Genomic DNA, 21,734 nt, shown 5'->3' with positions numbered 1-21,734 from the left:
GGGTGGGGGGAGAGTGGTGATGGTGGAAGATGGTGGGGTGGGGTGTTTCCCTTGACAAAGGTTTCACATGTATCAAGTGTAACATGTTTTAATGGTGAACATTTCAATGTAAGTACATAAAGTAAAGTTGCCATAATCCCAGGTGAGCATAAGGGAAGTCAATATTGTCAAAGTCAATATTTTCCCGCTTCTGTAGTAGAAAGATACAACACACTCGTTAAGACAGAATAACAAGCTTTATTTTCGAAAACAACTGCATGCAGTAATGGCTGAAACTTGAAGTCAGAGAGCAGTCAACAAAACTGCTGAGTCTTTCACAAGTTCCGCGCTTTCGCAGAGAATTCGCTCAATATTTATACATTGTCATTATCAAGATTATGTGACAACAGTACAATCAGGAGTTTGATCGGTAATACAAATGGAAGCATAGACCAGACCATGTTTGGTCATATCATTCATACCATTATTTAGTCCTCGGAGGGAACATTGAAAGGTTGGAGTAGACTTGTTTTTTCCTGAACTTACCTTGTTTTAAATTCCTACGGCCTTGGGTTATGACGAGTTAGTTTTATCAGGAGTTGCCGAGGTCCGGTGTTTTGGAATGGCTCGACCTTCGCTGATCTTTTCAGACTTCAAGTTATGCAGAGTTGGACCATGTTGCCATACTAGTCTGAAAATGGTTAGGGCAGCATTCTTTACCTGGGCCTGGGGAGCTGGAATGCGTAGTTTCAGTCTAACTGGTATTGTCAAAAACCTTTTGACCAGCCTTCCCATTGACCAGTTTTCCCATCACGCCATTACTTAATTCGTACCAGATCACATCGAGAATGTTATTCATGAATAACATCAGCCGGTACAGGAATTGAACCTGTGTTGCTGGCCTTGCTCTGCATCACAAACCAGCTGTCCAGCCAACTGAGCTAAACAGATTTTCAATTCCTCTAGCTATAGATAGTGACCTCACCAGTGCCCACTAGTGCTCCTCACTCCTCTTAATCTTCTGAGGTCTAGTGCAACGTCTAGGTGTGTCTCTTAGATGCACATCTGAGGTGGAGGCAGCTGCTGCATGTCGTACCCTGTGTCAGATGTCCTCTGGAGGGCCAGGAGCCATAAGGCCTTGGCCAAAACTAAGCAGGGTCACTGGCGTTGCTGTGGCATCCTGTTCTGCCCGCTGCCGTTGAGGTGCACTGGTGTCAGGAGAGGGTGATGGAGAAGAACTGGAGACCGCCATAGTCTCCTTGGTGACAGGGTCCGGGTTGGTCTCCAGCACTTCTCCTTCCTGAAGGTGCCCTTAGGACTGTGGGAGACTCCGTGGGATGGAGGGCAGTTGGAGTGAACTCCAGAAGCCTTTGAATCATCTGGTTCTGGCAGTGATAGAGGTTCTCCATTGTCTGCACCATGCTGTTGCCACCCTCAGCGATGCTCCTCAGCGATTAGGCCACGCTCTGACTGCCTCAGCAATGCCCATCTGCATCTGGGCTGCATCCCTTATCGACTGGGACATGATGTCGAGGTTCTCAGTCATGGTCCTCACAGATTGACCCATGCTTTGAGCACGACAGTTCAAGGCGCGGACCTCGGTCTCCAGGTTTTTTACTGCGGACTCCATCACCCTAGCATTGTTGGCCTCAGTGCCATGCATTGCCGTACCATCGCCTGCACCTGGAGGCTTTGAGACTCCTCCAGTCGGCCTTGCCGTCACTGGAATGTTGCACACATGCCCTCCTGAATCTCAGGGTTGTGTCCTGTCATCTGCATCAGCTCAAGGCGAACCTTGGCCATAGGTTTCGCATCAGGCTAGGACCTGGCTGTGTCCTGGAACCCAGCACACCACCGACTGCTGTCTCCCTTGGCGTTCCCTGTCTCCACCTGCTGTGCATCAGCAGATGTGTGGTGCTCACCAGAGAGTGACCCCAAAGCCTATCGCCCAGTGAGGTGTGTGTCTCTGCCTTGGTGGAATGTGTGGGTGATAGGTGTGACACATCGCTAGTGTTATCCTCGAAGCTCTCCTCCGAGGCCGTCTCTTGGTTGACGGGGGAAAGTGCGACTCTGGATGGCCATGCCTCATCAGATGGTGAACCTGCAAAAAAATAGACATGGACAGGATTTAAGGGACCGATTTATAATGCCACAGAGCTGTCAAGATGAGAGTCAGCAGTTGATTTGGATTTAGTAAGAAGTCTTACAACACCAGGCTAAAGTCCAGCAGGTATGTTTCGAATTCCTGGCTCTCGGAGCGCAGTTCCTTCCTCAGGTAAATGAGGAAGGAGCAGCGCTCTGAAAGCTAGTGATTCCAAATAAACCTGTTGGACATTAACCTGGTGTTGTAAGACTTCTTACTGTGCCCACCCCAGTTCAACGCCGGCATCTCCACATCATGAATTGGATTAAGTTTCACCGAATGTGGGTAGCACTGGCAATGCCAGCATTTATTGCCCATCACCAATTGTGAAGATGATGGAGAGCCACCTTCTTGAACGCCACTGAATGGTTGGATAGGCCATTTCAGAGCGGAGTTATGCGACCAATGCCATTTCTAACTTTTGCTTTGTGAACCAGGCGAGATTTTACGACAGTGGCAGTTTCACGGCCGGCATCACCAATCTAGTTTAAGCTTCAGGTTCAGGAAGTCGGAGAGGGCTCTCTTGGGGAAATGAGTTTGGGGTGAGCTTGAGAGAATACAAAATTGAAGGAAGATATATGGGGCTCAGATCTAGAACAGGAAGGTGGAATGGAGAGGGTGACTTGCTGAGCAAGAGGAATCGAAGGAGGAACTGGAATGGCCGAATAGATTGGCACTACCTTCGTGCCAGTGAAGTTCATGGTCCTCTCATGCTTGTTAGAACTGAGGCTGGAGAAGACAGTGTGCAGGGATTTAAGGAGACACTTGAGGATAGTGAAGAAAATAATTGAGGTTTCTCTTTCCCCTTTAAAATGATCCCAGAAAAATGGGTGTCCTTTTCTGATGAGAATGAAGTTCAGGTGAGCTTGATGTGGTCCAGCCAAGTCTGATGCATCATGGCTACATCCGCTGTGTTTTGAGGGCATTGCTGCAATTATCAATTGTTGGCTACTTGGAAATTGTATAAAGAAACTGAGTGTTCCTGGTGTCTCTAATATAGATTTTTAAAATTGTTTTTAAATCATTTTATTCTGGAGTTTTCCCAACTTCCTTTCCTCCAACTAATTCTTGCTGAAATGCCACGCAGGCCCCAGTCAAGCTTTGAGATCCCATTTGCATGATAATCTCGTTTATCAAATGACTTCTCACCAACAGCCAAAAATTGATGAATGCATCCCATAGTTTATTTCCCCGAGCAGTAATATTTCTAGCGCTCACATTGATTTCTTGTCCCATGTCAAAATGCGCGAGCGAAAGCTAATGTTCTTACTTGCTGAAGCTTTAAGGCGATTCAATTTTTAAAACATTTTTCATGGATAGCGGGGCACCGCTGGAAAGGCCAGCATTTGCTGCCCCATCCTAATTGCCCAATGAGCCGAGATCAGAGCTGACCACATTGCTGGAGTTCGAGGGTCGCACGTAGGCCAGGCTGGGTGAGATGTTGGTGAACCCAGGTGGGTTTTTTAACGACAGTCGAAGATCGTTTCATGATCGCCATTGCTGAGACCTGCTTTCAAATCCAGATTTTTATTAATTGAATTTAAATTACACCAGCTGCCGTGGTGGGATCTGATCCCGGAAATTAGCCTGGGTTTCTGGATTATTAGTCCAGTGACATACGTCCTAGGGCAGCACGGTAGCACAAGTGGATAGCATTGTGGCTTCACAGCGCCAGGGTCCCAGGTTCGATTCCCTGCTGGGTCACTGCCTGTGCGGAGTCGGCACGTTCTCCCCGTGCCTGCGTGGGTTTCCTCCGGGTGCTCCGGTTTCCTCCCACAGTCCAAAGACGTGGAGGTTAGTTGGATTGGCCATGCTAAATTGCCCTTAGTGCCCAAAAAGGTTACGAGGGGTTATTGGGTTGCGGGGATAGGGTGGAAGTGAGGGCTTAAGTGGGCCGGTGCAGACTCGATGGGCCGAATGGCCTCCTTCTGTACTGTATGTTCTATGTTCTTGTTCTTATGTTCTGTAATAATAATAATCTTTATTAGTGTCACAAGTAAGTAGGCTTACATTAACATTGCAATGAAGTCACTGTGAAAATCCCCTGGTCGTCCCACTCCGGCACCTGTTCAGTAAACTGAGGGAGAATTCAGAATGTCCAATTCACCTAACAGAATGTCTGGGACTTGTGGGAGGAAACCGGAGCGCCCGGAGGAAATTCACGCAGTCATGGGGAGAACATGCAGACTCCGCACAGACAATGACCCAAGCCGGGAATCAAACCCGGGTCCCTGGCGCTATGAACTAACAGTGCTAACCACTGTGCTACTCTGCCTCCCTATTACCATTATGCTATGTCTCCCCTAACACAAATACAATTACTGCAACAATTTTTTTAATCCTGTCATGACTGAAAGATGACCGATGCTGTCTCAAAGAAGCTTGGCTGCTTACATTATCTTTCATCTCATACATTCCTTTCCCTCTCCACAATTGTTAAGTCCACTTAAAACGCAAAACAAACGAAGGCTTAAATGATGTTTCAACATCTCCCCTGCCAACCTCCTCATGTATTCCTCAGCAGATAAAACAATAGCACTGTGGTGAACCACTGTAATAGGAGATGTAAGGTAGGACCTGCACTACAGGTTTGCCGGTAGCACCTGCCAGCTGGCTCCGCCCACGAAGATCTGTATAAATATGCATGACCTCCAGTGCCCTGCCATTTCACCAGCTGCAGCAAGAGGCCACTCATCTGACTGCAATAAAGCTACAGTTGTACCCAATCTGCATCTTTGTGCAATTGATTGTGCATCAATTTATTGCAGTCAGATTTTTCCACAGAATGAATATCAGAATCAAACCAGATCGCCTGCAGCTGGATCCGTACTCGCCCAATGCCAGAAAATACTTTACTCACTGGCTAGCCTGTTTTGAGGCCTACATCAATGTTGCAGACCCCGCGCCAACGGAGGCTCAGAAGATAAGCGTCCTGTACTCCAGACTGAGCTCCAGCATGTTCCCGTTGATCCAAGACGCCTCGTATTACGTGAAAGCAATGGCACTCCTTAAAGAACACTTGTCTCAGAAGGCGAACACGCTCTTCGCCAGGCATGTACTCGCCACCCGCTCGCAACTACTGGTGAGTCCATCAAAGACATCTGGCGCGCCCTAATTCCACTCGTCCGGGACTGTGACTGTCAGGCTGTTACGGCCGCTGAACATGCTAACCAACCTCCTCATGCGCGATGCTTGTGTGACAGGGATTGCGTCGGACCGCATCCGAGAACGATTACTGGAAGGAGCTGCGCTCGAATTAGCGCAGACGAAAACCTTGGCGCTCTCCATGACGGCCGCATCCCGTAATGTACAGTCCTATCCCTCCCGCCGCGCTGCCCACCCTTCTACCCCTTCCTACCCCTCCTGGACTCCGCCGACGACCTCCTCAGCTGGGGCCCTGCTTTCCCAATACGCCTGCGCCGCACGCTGATCCGCACACCCCTGGGGTCCCCGCTGCTATTTCTGCGGTCAGCAGAAACTCACCCGCCAACACTGCCCGGCCCGCACTGCCGTTAGTAAATCCTGGAGTAAGAAGGGCCACTTCGTGGCGATGTGCCAGGCCCGCGCAGTCGCTGCGATTGCGCCCGCTATCGCCCCCTCCCCCACGCCAAATGCACAATGGGAGCCGCCATCTTCTCCTCCCGGGGCCATGTGCGGCCAATGGGTGCCACCATCTTGTCCCCCTTCGGCCACGTGCGCCTCATGGGCGCTGCCATCTTGTCCCGACCCCACATGGTGCGCATCATGGACGCCGCCATATTGTTCCCCACAGGGTCTTCAGACATCCCGAGATCAGAACCGCACCCGCTCACCATCCGAAGCATCCGACGACTACCCGCAGCTCGCTTCGATGACGCTGGACAAATCTCGCCCGCACAACCTGGCCACCGCGTCGGCGACGGTGAAAATCAACGGCCACGCGACCTCGTGCCTGCTGGACTCCGGGAGCACCGAAAGCTTCGTACACCCAGATACGGTAAGGCGCTGCTCCCTCGCGGTCCATCCTGCCAATCAAAGGATCTCCCTAGCCTCCGGATCCCACTCCGTCCCGATCCGAGGCTTCTGTACAGTCACCCTCACTGTCCAGGGCGTAGAATTTAGTAACTTCCACCTCTCTGTCCTTCCTAATCTCTGCGCTGCACTCCTGTTGGGCCTGTGCAATCTCCAGAGCCTCACCCTCAAATTCGGCGGGCCCCTAACCCCCCTTACCGTTTGCGGCCTAGCGACCCTCAAAGTCGATCCCCCTTCCCTTTTTGCCAATCTAACTGCGGATTATAAGCCTGTTGCCACCAGGAGCAGACGGTACAGCGCCCAGGACAAGATCTTCATCAGGTCCGAAGTCCAGCGGCTGCTTAAGGAGGGTATTATCGAGGCCAGCAACAGCCCCTGGAGAGCCCAAGTGGTAGTGGTTAAAACTGGGGAGAAACACAGGATGGTCGTGGATTACAGCCAGACCATCAATCGGTACATGCAGCTCGACGTGTACCCCCTCCCACTCATATCTGATATGGTCAATCAGATTGCACAGTACCGGGTCTTCTCAACAATTGACCTGAAATCCGCCTACCACCAGCTCCCCATCCGGAAGTCGGACTGGCCATACACTGCCTTCGAGGCGGACGATCGCCTTTATCACTTCCTTAGGGTCCCTTTCGGCATCACAAACAGTGTCTCGGTCTACCAAAGGGAAATGGACCGAATGGTCGACCAGTACGGTTTGCGGGCCACCTTTCCGTACTTAGATAATGTCACCATCTGCGGCCATGACCAGCAGGACCACGATGCCAACCTCGATAAATTCCTCCGCACTGCCACTCTTCTCAACCTGACCTATAACAAAGAGAAGTGTGTGTTCAGCACGACCAGTTTAGCCATTCTCGGCTATGTAGTCCAAAACGGACTTCTCGAGCCCGACCCCGACCGCATGTGCCCCCTCATGGAGCTCCCCCTCCTCCACTGCCCCAAGGCCCTCAAACGCTGCCTGGGGCTCTTTTCCTACTACGCCCAGTGGGTCCCAAACTATGCGGACAAGGCCCGCCCACTCATTCAGTCCACCCAATTCCCTCTCACGGCCGAGGCCCAACACGCTTTCGCCCGCATCAGAGCAGATATCGCCAAGGCCGGGATGCTCGCAGTGGAAGAACAAAAATGTAGGTAGAGAATCGAGCTCTCCACCTATAATTACGAGATTTTGTATCGCCCCGGTAAACTCGACAAGCCCCCAGACGCCCTCTCCCGAGGTACATGTGCCAGCGCACAAGTGGACCAACTCCAGGCCCTACACGACAGTCTTTGTCACCCGGGGGTCATTCGATTGTACCATCTGGTCAAAACTCGCAATCTGTCCTACTCCGTCGAGGAAGGAAGGACCCTTTGAACGCCTCAGCGTGGATTTCAAATGGCCCCTCCCCTCCACCGACCGTAACACGTACATTCTCAGTGTGGTCGATGAGCACTCCAGATTCCCCTTCGCCATCCCATGTCCCGATATGACATCTGCCACCGTTATCAAGGCCTTCAACACCATCTTCGCTCTGTTCGGTTTCCCCACCTACATCTACAGTGACAGGGGATCCTCATTCATGAGCGATGAGCTGCGTCAGTTCCTGCTCAGCAGGGGTATAGCCTCCAACAGGACGACCAGCTACAACCCCCAGGGAAATGGGCAAGTAGATCGGGAGAATGGGACGGTTTGGAGGGCCGTCCAGCTGGCCCTACTGTCCAGGAACCTCCCAGCCTCTCGCTGGCAGGAGGTCCTCCCTGACGCTCTACACTCCATCCAGTCACTATTGTACACCGCCACTAATAACACACCCCATGAACGTGTTTTTACCTTCCCCAGGAAGTCCACATCTGGGGTGTCGCTCCAGGACCGTTCCTTCTCCATAGGCACGTCTGACTCCACAAGATGGACCGCTTGGTGGACAGGGTTCACCTGCTCCACGCCAACCCTCAATATGCCTACGTGGAGTTCCCCGATGGCTGCCAAGATACTGTCTCACTCAGGGACCTGGCACCGTCAGCTTCCACCCCAACTCACTCCCCACCCATGCGCTCCCCCCCCTCCCCCTCCCAAGGACACTGAAGGAGGTCAGGGAGGAGATAGCAGATGCTCTGAGGATGATTTTCCAATCCTCAACTAGATAAGGGGAAGTACTGGAGGACTAGAGAAATGGTTCAATTTTTAAAAAATGGATTGAAGGAAATGTTAAACAATTATAGGCCAGTTAGTCTTATGTCGGTGGTGGGCAAATTAGTAGAATCAATCCTGATCGATAAGATTAACTGTCACATGGAAAGGCACGGATTAGTCAGGAATAGGCAGTATGTATTTGTTAAAGGAAGGTCTTATCTCACAAATTTTGTCAAATTCTTTGAGGAAGTGACAATAAGGATTGATGAAGGTAGTGCAGTGGATTTTGTGTGCATGGATTTTAGCAAGGCATTTGGCAAGGTCGTACATAGCAGATTGGTCAAAAAAGTACCAATGGGGGCAGCACGGTGGCGCAGTGGGTTAGCCCTGCTGCCTCATGGCGCCGAGGTCCCAGGTTCGATCCTGGCTCTGGGTCACTCTCCGCGTGGAGTTTGCACATTCTCACCATGTTTGCGTGGGTTTCGCCCCCACAACCCAAAAGGTGTGCAGGTTAGGTGGATTGGCCACGCTAAATTGCCCCTTAATTGGAAAAAATGAATTGGGTACTCTAAATTTAAAAAAGAAAAAAAAAAAGTACCAATGGGATACAGGGATACATTGGCACACTGGATAAAAAGTTGGCTTTGTAACAGGAAACAAAGGATTATGGTCGATGGATGCCCCTTCAAATGGAAAGTTGAGTCAAGTGGTGTCCCACAGAGCTCAGAGTTGGGGCCCTTACTGTTTGCGTTATATGTTAACGATTTGGACGTGAAAGTGGGGGGCACAATTGGGAAATTTGCAGAAGACACAAAGATTGGCCGAATAGTTGATAGTGTAGAGGTTAGCTATCATCTTCAAAATCATATAGCTATGTTGGTGGAGTGGGTAATAAAGTGGCAGGTGGATTTTAACACAGAGAAATGTCATGCATTTAGGGAGGTCAAAAGGACATAGGAAGTACACACTAAATGGGAATATACTAACAGGGGTAGATGAAGTGAGAGATCACGGCGTACAAGTACACAGATCCCTAAGGGCAGCAGTTCAAGTAGACAAGTTTGTAAAGAAAGCATATGGAATGCTCTCCTTCATTGGCAGGGGTATTGAATATAAAAGTAAGGATCTAATGTTGGAATTGTATAAAACATTGGTGAGACCACAACAGGAGTATTGTGTGCAGTACTGGTGACCACATTATAGGGAGGACGCAATTGCTCTGGAGAGAGTGCAGAGGAGGTTTGCAAGAATGTTGCCAGGGCTAGAAAAGTGTGGCGACGAGGAGAGATTGGATAAGTTGGGGTTATTTTCCTTGGAGCAAAGAAGGCTGAGGGGTGACTTGATTGAGGTGTACAAAATTATGCGGGGACAAGGTAGCGTGAATAGGATAACATTGTTTCCCTTGGAAGAGAATTCTAGAACCAGGGGACATAGATTCAAGATAAGTGGCAGAAGGTGTAGAGGGGACATGAGGAAGAACTTTTTACGCAGAGGGTAGTGGGAGTCTGGAATTCGCTGCCCGGGTTGGTGGTGGAGGCAGAGATCCTAAATTATTTTAATAGGTCCCCGGATCTGCACCTTAAGTTCTCTAAGCTACCGGGCTATGAAGCGGGTGCCGGAAGGTGGGATTAGAAAGGGCACCAGGGTGTCCTCGGGCTGGCATGGACAAGATGGGCCGAATGGCCCCCTTCTGTCCTGTAACTTTTCTATGGCTCTAAGTCTGAAAATGAATCACTAATATTGCCCATACAGATGGTTAAGGTTAGAAATGCCTACAGATTTTACTCCTTCTTCCTCTCCCTTTATGACTTGCGTAGGAAATTGTATCAGAATCTTAGGCAAGGGGGGATTTTATACGGCGATGGACAAATTCTGTGTTTGTATTTTTTTAATCATTCCTGGAATTTGGGCGTCGCTGGTTAGGCCAGCATTTAATGCCCATCTCTAATTGCCCTTAAGAAGGTGCCCTTCTCAAACAACTGCATCCAAAGTGCTTTGGGAAGAGAGCTCCAGAATTCTAAAAAGTACCTGGATTTGCTACCCAGTACGCCATAACTTTCCAGGCTTTGCGCCAAGTGCAAAGGATTAATTGGTAGGTCAGGTGTTTTCCACATGTTGGTGCAGACTCGATCGACCGAAGAGCCTCTTCTGCACTGCTTGATTCTGTGACTTTGACAGCGATAAAGTTCTAAGTCAAGATGGTGTGTGGCAGGTGGTGGTGCCCCATGTTCCTGCTGCCCTTGTCCTTCTAAGTTGTAGATGTCGCATGTTTGGAATGTGTCATCAAAGGAGCCTTGGTGAGATGCTACTGTGCATCTTGTAGACGGTACAGACGGCGGTCACTGTGTGTCAGTGATGGAGGGAGAGAGTGAATGTTTAAGGTAGTGGAAGAGGTGCCAAATCAAGCGGGCTGCTTTGTCCTGGATGGTGCCAAGCTTCTTGAGTGTTGTTGGAGCTGCACTCATCCAGGCAAGTGGAGAGTATTCCATCATGCGCCTGACCAAAAGTCCTGATATTTAGTTTGATCTAAATCCTGTGGAACTTCAGTGCTTGATCGGACGCAACTACAACCATGGCAATGGACTAGAAAAGGACTCGAGAGCATCATAAATTGAAAAGTCGGTGTTTGAACTGTCCTTTGGCAGTTCTGCAGGATAATAACTGGTAAAGAAATTGAAGCCATTGCTCGAAACAGCAGCCCAGAGGCTAGTTAAACAGCTGATTGCGAGCAGGCATTTTGAGTGATAAACCTTTAATGGGGCTGACATCATTTTGGTGGCTGGCGTTTCAACTAATGTTCTCTCCTAACAGCGACCAGCTGTCTTGGAATAATCAGAGTGTCAATGTCAACTTCAAGTGCTACTTAAAAGGATACTTATCATTTCATAGTCATTGTTGCTGAAGTTATGCAGAGGATTTCTGAAACACACTGGGAGACTGTATTGGATATTTTTCCAGAATTAGAAATTCTCAGCCGGGCACCTTTCTTTCCAATTTTCAGTAAATGTTGGTGAAGCCTTGATAATTATTATTACTGAATCAGGGATAGGCTCAGTGGGCTGAGTGGCCTCCCCCACTCCTAATTTGTATGTTCACATGTTGGTATATACTGCTCCATAAGCATTGCATCTGATCAGCACTTGAGTGCTGATCACTTTCAAGTGTTAGCAATGAGCACGTTTGCAACTACCTTCATTCCCACCAAAGCAACCCAGTCAATGTCTGCAAGCTTATGTAAAATGATGCCCATGTTTAAAATCAAGGGCATTACATGAGTAGGAAGTGCTTCCCATTTTGGGAGTTCATTGCGAAATCCAACGTAAGTCTCACTTAGTCCAATAGGATTAAGTTCTGCACGGGTAGCACGGTGGCGGAGTGTTTAGCACTGCTGCCTCATGGCGCCGAGGTCCCAGGTTCGATCCCGGCTCTGGGTCACTGTCCGTGTGGAGTTTGCACATTCTCCCCGTGTCTGCGTGGGTTTCACTCCCGCAGCCCAAAAGATGTGCAGGGTAGGTGGATTGGCCACGCTAAATTGCCCCTTAATTGGAAAAAATGAATTGGGTACTCTAAATTTTCTGTTTAAGTTCTGCGCCAAATTTCCTCTTCTCCGCTGCGCTGGCAATGCACCCACCCCCGGGGATTTCCTGACGGCGTGGGGCTGCCCACAATGGGAAATCCCGTTGGCTGGCTGGCGGGACGGAGAATCCCACCCAGTGTTTCTTTCTGCAGCAACTTTTAGATTTAGATTTGGAATTGCCAGTGTTGCTTGATATAAGGCGAGAAATACTGGCTCATTAAATCCTGATAATGATCCATTTGTTACAATTATTTTCCTATTTCAGTGTAATTAGGCCTCAGTGAACCATTCACTGTCCTAATGGAACAGAATATTAACTGCACTAAATCAGAATTTATGCTATTATTGAACCAGAATTAGACATTCTCAGCAGGGAACCGTTCGTTCAAATTTTCAATAAATGTATTTAAAGACCTTGGGATGGGATTTTACCCTGGCAATGTAGAGATTACAGCTGAATAAAGCCATTTATACTTTTGGAAAACAATCCCCTAGTTAGTACCTACTGTGCTGAGGAGAACTTAAATTAATAAGAAGATTGTCCTTGGACTTATTTAAATTGAGTAAATGGCCTTCAGAGATGCAAGAGGTTGTTTCAACAGATTTATTTATTTGGCTCATTGTTTCCAAAGGAAGCTCTTCATTTTATTGGTGTTTTGAGGTCTAACATTGATCCACTGTCAGCCTTCGCCAAAGCCCTTGAATGGCCCAATAGTTCATGCCTGACTTTGCTGATGAAGAGTGGGCTCTGACTGTGATGTTGAGAATGGCTCAGTCCATTCAAACATTAGGAGAAAGTGGGATAAAATTCCCTCTCCTCTGTGCCGAGGGATGTAAATTTCCTCTGGCAGGAGTGGCACTTGGTTCCCATCCCAGAGAGAGAGGCGTAGCAATGGGCAGCACCTACAGGAGAATGCAAAAAGAGAGCACTGGAACAGTCAGTAACACCTAGAGTTGGAGGAGAGGCTACACGGGAGAGAGCTGATAGGTAAGGAGTGGGTAAGTTGTTTTTCTCAAATTTAAAGCGACAAGAAGTAAAAGTTCGAGGATTTTTTTTTAAAAAATGCAATAATTCTTCTTCTTGGGATAAATTTAACGTAAGCATCTTTTAACTTAAAGTGTGACTGAAGGAAGGTGGTCAGGAGAGCCCCAGAGTGCATCTGACTCAAGAATTGATTCTCTGTGTTGGAAAACAGTGAGAGTGACGGTTCGTAGAAGGGAATTTCTGCAGTGCAGGAAGAGGCCATTCAGTCCATTGAGTCTGCACTGACCCTCTGAGTGAGCGCCCTACTTAGGCCCACTCCCCCGCTCTATCCCGTAACCTTAGACACTAAGGGGCAATTTTAACATGGCCAATCCATCTAACCTGTACATCCTTGGACTGTGGGAGGAAACCGGAGCACCCGGAGGAAACCCACGCAGAGACGGGGAGAAAGTTCAAACTCCACACAGACAACCACCCGAGGCTGGAATTGAACCCGGGTCCCGGGCGCTGTGAGGCAGCGGAGGCAGCAGTGCTAACCACTGGTGTCACTGAGCTGCAGGGCATTCTGAAGGGGGAGGGTGAACAGTCAGATGTCGTGGTTCACATTGGGACCAGGGCGGCACAGCGGTTAGCACTGCTGCCTCAGAGCGCCAGGAACCCGGGTTGAATTCCAACCTCGGGTGATTGTCTGTGTGGAGTTTGCACTTTGGCCACAGGCGAGGTGACAGGGGGCTGGAGGACAGCTAATGTGGTACCATTATTCAAGAAGGGAAATTCTTTGTTCTTTGTCCTTCTTAGGGAAGAACCAAGTAATTACAGGCTCGAGAGTCTTACATGAGTGGTAGGGAAATTATTGGAACAAATTTTGAGGGATGTAAAGAAACCCCGGCGGGCAAAATAATCGAAATTCCCAAGGTGTTCGTAAGTATATTAAGGGCAAGAGGGTAACCAGGGAAAGAGGAGGGACCATTAAGGATCAAAGTGGCAATCTGTGTGTGAGCCGGAAGACATTGGTGAGGTATTAAATGAGTATTTTGCACTAGGTTCACTGTGGAGAAGGGTAATGTAGGTATAGGAAGCAGAGAGGGGGACGGTGATATAACTGAACAGGTTATCTCTGAGAAGCAGGAGGTGTTAGTGTTCCAGGGGGCTTAAAAGTGGATAAACTCCAAAATGAGATATATATTAGGCTGCTGTCTGAGGCAAGGGAGGTGATTACAGGGGCCCTCAAACTAATTTTCAAATCCTTTCTGGCTGCAAGAGAGATGCCAGAGAACTGGGGCACAGCTAATGTGGTACCATTATTCAAGAAGAGAAATAGGGATAACCCAGGTCATTACAGGCCAGGGAATGTAACATCAGTGGTCGGGAAATTATTGGAAACAATTCTGAGGGACAGGATTAATCTCTACTTGGAGAGGCAAGGATTAATCAAGGATTGTTAGCATGGCTTTGTCACAGGAAGATCATGTCTAACAAATGTTATTGAATTTTTCAAGGAGGTGACTCGGTGTGTAGATGAGGGTAGTGCAGTTAATGTAGTCTACATGGACTTCAGTAAGGCTTTTGACAAGGTCCCGCATGGGAGACTGGCCAAGCAGGTAAGAGTCCATGGAATCCAGGGTAATTTGGCAAATTTGATCCAAAATTGGCTGAGTGCCAGGAGGCAAAGGGTGATGGTCGAAGTTTGTTTTTGTGAAGAGAAGCCTATGCCCAGTGGTGTACCACAGGGTTCGGCACTCGGTCCCTTGGTGTTGTCGTGTACATTAATGATCTCGATGGAATGTGGGTGGTATAATCAGTAAGTTCGCAGATGACATAGAAATTGAGGTTAAATAGCGGGGGAGTATAGATGGGCTGGTCGGATAGGCAAAACAGTGGCAAATGGAATTTAGCCCTGAGAAATGTGAGGTGAAGCATTTTGGAAGGACGAACAAGGCAAGCGAATATACAATGAATGATAGGAAGTACAGGGGGAGTCCAGAGTGGAACTTGGGGTGCATGTCCATAGATTCCTGAAGGCAGCAGGACATGTAGATAAGGTGGTAAAGAAGGAATATGGGATACTTGCCTTTTTTAGCTGAGGCACAGAATATAAGTGCAGGGAGGTTAGCATGAAGCTGTATAAAACACTCATCAGAGACTGGAGTCCTGTGTGCAGTTCTGGTCATCACATTATTGGAAGGATGTAATTGCACTAGGAAGGATACATAGAACATACAGTGCAGAAGGAGGCCATTCGGCCCATCGAGTCTGCATTGGCCCACTTAAGCCCTCACTTCCACCCTATCCCCGTAACTCAATAACCCCTCCTAACCTTTTTGGTCACTGAGGGCAATTTATCATGGCCAATCCACCTAACCTGCACGTCTTTGGACAGTGGGCGGAAACCGGAGCACCCGGAGGAAACCCATGCAGACATGGGGAGAACATGCAGACTGTGCACAGACAGTGACCCAGTGGGGAAATCGAACCTGGGACCCTGGCGCTGGAAGCCACAGTGTTATCCACTTGTGCTACCGTGCTGCCCGGTACAAAGGAGTTTCACCAGGATGTTGCCTGGGCTGGAGCATTTCAGCTATGAAGAGAGGCTGGTTAGGCTGGGGTTGTTCTCCTTAGAGCAGAGAAGGCTGAGGGGGGAATCTCGCTGAGGTGGACATAATTATGAGGACCATAGATAGGGTCCGTGCAGTTATCCCGTTGCCAGTCCATTGCTCGACTAAATTGATGCAGGAAGGATGTGTCCCCTGAATAGGTGGGGGAGTCTACAACGAGGGGACACAATCTGAGAATGAGGGGTTGGCTATATAGGACCAAAATGATGAGGATTTTCTTCAATTAATGGGTGATGAATCTTGGAAATTGTCTACCCCAGAGGACAGTGGAGGCTCAGTCATCGAAGGTATTCAAAGCAATGGTCAATAGATTTCGAGATACCAACGACATCAAGGGATACGGAAATAGTGCGGGAATAGTGTTGTGGTAGAAGATCAGCCATAATCTAGTTAAATGGCCGACATGGTAACACAGTGGTTAGCACTGTTGCGTCTCAGCGCCTTGGGTCCCAGGTTCGATTCCCGGCTTGTGTCACTGCCTGTGCGGAGTCTGCACGTTCTCCCCGTGTCTGCGCGGGTTTCTTCCGTGTGCCCTGGTTTCCCCCCACAAGTCCCGAAAGACATGCTGTTAGGTAATTTGGACATTCTGAATTCTCCCTCCGTGTAGACAAACAGGCGCCGGAATGTGGCGACTCGGGGCTTTTCACAGTAACTTCATTGCAGTGTTAATGTAAGCCTACTTGTGACAATAATTGAGGGCAGCACGGTAGCACAAGTGGATAGCACTGTGGCTTCACAGCGCCAGGGTCCCAGGTTCGATTCCCCGCTGGGCCACTGTCTGTGCGGAGTCTGCACGTTCTCCCCGTGTCTGCGTGGGTTTCCTCCGGGTGCTCCGGTTTCCTCCCACAGTCCAAAGACGTGCAGGTTAGGTGGATTGGCCGTGCTAAATTGCCCGTACTGTCCAAAAAGGTTAGGAGGGGTTATTGGGTTACGGGGATAGGGTGGAAGAGAGGGCTTAATGTGGGTCAGTGCAGACACGATGGGCCAAATGGCCTCCTTCTGCACTGTACGTTCTATGTAATAAAGATTATTAATGTTGGGGAAAGGTTCAAAGGTCCAAATGGCCTACTCCTGTTCCAATGTTCCCATATTATCAAGTTGGCCTGGGGTGTTTCATTATCAGCAGGGTTGTGAATGGCAGCACAACTTGTGGGATCATCACTCTCAATTTATAATGGAAAGAAAGTTTACAAACAATCACTTAGTCATACAGAACTTGAATATTGTTGAAAATGTTGCTGAATTTTTCATTGTATTTTGAATGTACACATTCAGCTGTAAATTATCAATGATTGTCACAGGACATTGCCACAGGAGTTCCTCAGGGTAGTGTCCTTGGCACCTCAGCTGCTTCATCAATGAACTACCCTCCATCATACGGTCAGAGGTTTGGATGGTCACTGATAACTGCGCCACCCACCACTCCTCAGATACTGAAGCAATCCATATCCATACGCAGCAAGACCTGGGCAGCATTTACTTTGGGTTGAGAAGGGACACAAATTTTCACCAAATGCCAAGCAATGACTATCTCCAGCAATAGAGAATTTAACCATCAGCATCCTGAGAATACTATTGGCCAGAAACTGCACCAACTATGTAAACACTGGTGCTGCAAGCTGGCCAGGTCGGCATGGTAGCACAGTTCTTAGCGCTGCTGCCTCACAGCTCCTTGGACCCGGATTTGATTCCTAACTTGGGCGACGGTCTGTGAGGAGTTTGCATGTTCTCCCCGTGTCTGCATGGGTTTCCTCCGGGTGCTCCGGTTTCCTCCCACAGTCCAAAGATGTGCAGGTAAGGTGGATTGGCCATGCTAAATTGCCCCTTAGTGTCTAAATTTTAGGTGGGGTTACAGGGATAGCGTGGGGTAGTGGGCCTTGGTTAGGTGCTGTTTCGCAGGGTTGGTGCAGACTCGATGGGCCGAATTACCTCCCTCTTCTACACTGGAGGGATTTATGATAGTTTATGATGCTATTCTATGCACTGGGCATCCTGAGGTGGGTGACTCTTGGCTGTTCAAAGCCTGTCCAGAATCTACATATCAGGAGTGTGAAGGAATACTTCCCACTTGCCTGGATAAATCCATCTTCAACAACACAGAAGAAGCAGGATAGAGCAATCCATTTGATCAACACGTAATTCATCACCTTTAACATTAATTTCCTCCACATCCGCACTGTGGAAACAGGGTGGACAATATGCAGGATGTACTGCAACAGCTCACCAATGACCCTTCAAGCGTACCTTTCAAACCTCCGGCCTCTAGCCCCCGAGAAGTACAAAGACAGAAGATGGATAGGAAGACCACCACTTGTAGGTTCCCCTCTGAGCCACACACCATCCTGACTTGGCACTATGGGCACGATTCTGCCGCTCCACCTGCTGTAAGAAAGCCACGGGCAAGCCGCGTGGAATGGAAAAACCCATTGACCTCGGACGGGATTCTCCGGTCACCGGGCGAACATGGTCGGAGAATCCCATCCTGTATCACTGTTCCTTCAGTGACAATGCATCAAAACTGTTGAACGTCCTTAACAGCGCTGGAGATATATTTGCGTGAGATAGACTGCAGCAGTGCAAAATGATGGCTTGCCACCACTGAATGCTCAAGGTCATTCAAGAATGGGCAACAGATTCTGGCCTAGTTACTGATGCCAACATCCTGTGAACTAATAATAAATAGAGCAAAATAATGAACACATTTCTTCCATCATCTTCACAATCACATTCCAAATACTTCAACTTGGGGACACTTAATAACGTGGTAATCATAGCTTTCTTATACATTATATTATTTAAAGTGAGAATGATTGCACCGGCATCTTTGCGGTACTCAATGCACTTGTAGCTCAGTGAATTACTGTCACGTAAAACTTGTCAGACACATGCTTCATCAGAAGGGGATCTATTCATCTACATTAAAAAAGAACAAGAAAATATAATCAAAACTGGCCATGTGGCACATTGTTTGTTATGATAAGCAACCAAATATATTCACTACAGATGGTGGTTAGCGCTCCATGTTACAGCACAACAAGTAGTGACAAGTAAGGCTAGGAATAAACCCAATTCTATTAGTGACATCTGTAATTTAAATAATTGTACAATGGCAATTGTTCATTTGGAAACGGAATCATGTAAAATTCACATGGAAAACTCCCACGCGCGATGGCAAATCTATGCATTTATGGAAGAACATCAACTTAAAAACATCTGCAAGTTATGACACTTTGCAATGGAAGGGTTCTTGCACCGCAATTGCCAAAATATCATCAATCATCATTACCATGAACTTCTAGGCGTGAATTTTACATTCGCGGCATGCCCAAAATCAGCGTGGGCAGGGATGGACGTGAAACCTGCTCCTGCCCGAGATGCATTGTTAACGCGATACTACATTTTTTTTCTTCGTTCATGGGACATGGGCAATGCTGGATGGGCCAGCAACAATTGCCCATCCATAATTGTGAAGAATCAACCACAATGCTGGGGATCTGGAGTCAGACCAGGCAAGGATGCCAGATTTCCTTCCCAAAAGGACATTAGTGAACTTTTTAAGGTTAATTTGGAGTACAATCTTAAACCAGAATTGTCTCATTAACACACAAAGTCCCTTTTAAGCACACAAGATGACTGTGGTAAGACACACTCCTCTCTGAACCCAAGTGAATGTTGATAGATTTCTCCTTAAAATTCCCCCAAATGATTCTTATACCCTGAGCCACCCTGTCTCACTGAACTCCGGGTTCCACACCAGTGATTTCAAATTCCACTTTCAAAAGTCACACTTTGAACTCTTCTTTTAAATAATGCTTCCATTAGGTTTCACTTTCAACTGTTACACCTCTCCCTTCAGGTCTCTTAGACCTTTGCACAAACTCTGAGATCCAGTCACCGATTACCACAATTATTTCAAATAATGCCTCCCGAACTGTAATAATTTCTCACAAACCTTAGTACTGCGGCAGATATCTTCCTGGCTTCTCACAATCCAATGCCTTTTCAACTCTCTGTGACTTTATTGTACAGTAATTTTTTTGATGCTCAGTTTCCTCTGTTCTGTTAAATCTAGACATCGTAGAAACTTCCCTTCATTTCTCTAATTTGCTTAAATAGCTGAACTTTAAATTTCCGGCATCGGTTTTCTTAACTATAACCCTATACTATGGCTTTACTTCCAGCAAGGCTGAGAAAAATGTTCCCACTTTAACCTTCTAAAACCAATTGCTTCTAACAGAGCTATGAGAGCTGCCTTCTCTCTCACTACCTGTCTCGAACTGTAATCAAATTAACTGAACTAAAACTTAAAAGCTTCTCTACCTTACAAGGCCCCAGTTGCTAAGAACCTCTTCTGGTTTATTTACTCTTCATGCTGTAGCCCTCTCTAAACACAATAGTATCACAGTTGGAATTGAAACCAACCCCCACACAGACAAATACCTTTGTCTAGCTGAATCTAACTATAGGTTTTACCCTTCCTGGCATAGAAACACTAAATTAAACCCACTTAAAACTATACAATATTTGTAATGTTTACTAATACAAATATAAATTCTTTCAAACGACCTTTATTTTCCTAACAGAAAAAAAAGGGTTTTAACAACAATCGACAATGGTTTCATGGTCATCACCAGACTTTTAATTCCAGATATTCGCATTCAAATTTCACCATGGCGGGATTTTAACCCTTGAGTATTGCTCTGGGTCTCTGGTTTAACTAGTCGAGCGACAAAACGACCATGGCACCATCTTCCCGTCCATCCAGCATGAAACTCAATCTGTAAAGTGGGCAGCACGGTAGCACAGTGGGTAGCACTGTTGCTTCACAGCGCCAGCGGCCCAGGTTCGATTCCCGGCTTGACTCACTGTCTGTGCGCATCTGCACGTTCTCCCTGTGTCTGCGTGGGTTTCCTCCGGGCGCTCCGGTTTCCTCCCACAAGTCCCGAAAGACGTGTTTGTTCGGTGAATTGGACATTCTGAATTCTCCCTCTGTGTACCCGAACAGGCGCCGGAGTGTGGCGACTAGGGGCTTTTCACAGTAACTTCATTGCAATGTTAATGTAAGTCTACCAGTGACAACAAACATTATTATTATTATTAAAAGGCTGAACACTTTTGGGGACAGTGGAAGAGGGCAATCGGCATGAAAAGGGACTGTGCGAACTCAGTTTCACTGGGCTCCCTCCGGCAGCTGCCATTACCGAACGGTCTGAGGAAGCAGCTGACCAGTAAAAAATAAATATCACTGGGACAACAATGCCACCTGTTTCTAGTCGGCACAACCATACACTGGCCTCAGTCCCCGGACACATTTGATAGCTCTATTTGAGCCCCGACCTCCATCCCGCACTAGATCGAGGTTGCAGCTTAAATAGAGAGGCCGTTTGGCCAATCTACACATTGTTCAGTCAGACGGGCAACGTAACATCCCAGTCATTTGCTGTTTAATCAATTTAAATTGGTTTCTTGCTTGTGGGCAAGCGCGTTTCTGACAGATAGCCTCTCCCACCGCCTAAAATATCGTGTGAGGCCGCGGTGATGTCAAGACATGCGCTCGCTGTCATCTTGCCCAATTGTATGCACTTCCGGATCGGGCACATATGCACTCACCCAAGTAACGTAAAATCCTGGCCCTATATTAGAATCTCGTCTTGCAACTTGAACCCGCTGGAGAATGACCTTCAGTCTGTCTTTCAAGAACATAGGAACAGGAGGAAGCCATTCAGTCCCTCGATGCTGTTTTGCCATTCAATTTGATTTGTTGTATTCCAACGCAGCAGCAATCCCATGAGGAGCCCCCCAAATGAGGCCGCAGTGGCATGATTTTGGAGTTGTCTTAACTGTGCCTTTAAGGACGACTGATTGGGCTCCTCCATGTCATGAACCAATGGGTGAGGTACATATAGAACTTGTCCATCCATTAGTAAAAAATGGGGTCAGGCACCTACAATAGGGGGCAGGGTGCCAGATAAATAAATATTTATTTTTAACATAAATTTAGTGTACCCAATTCATTTTTTTCCAATTTAGCGTGGCCAATCCACCTAGCCTGCACATCTTTGGGTTGTGGGGGCAAAACCCACGCAAACACGGGGAGAATGTGCAAACTCCACACGGACAGTGACCCAGAGCCGGGATCGAACCTGGGACCTCAGCGCCGTGAGGCAGCAGGGCTAACCCACTGCGCCACCGTGCTGCCCGTAAATAAATATTTAAATAATCTTCTCACCTCTGTCAGGCCGGGCTGCTGACTGCCTACTCCTCGGCCCACTTAAAAAGTGAGCCAAACAAGCCTTGGACAA

The sequence above is a fragment of the Scyliorhinus torazame genome, chromosome 10 (assembly GCF_047496885.1).
Source record: "Scyliorhinus torazame isolate Kashiwa2021f chromosome 10, sScyTor2.1, whole genome shotgun sequence".
Taxonomy (NCBI): domain Eukaryota; kingdom Metazoa; phylum Chordata; class Chondrichthyes; order Carcharhiniformes; family Scyliorhinidae; genus Scyliorhinus; species Scyliorhinus torazame.
This window is presented reverse-complemented; position numbering follows the sequence as displayed.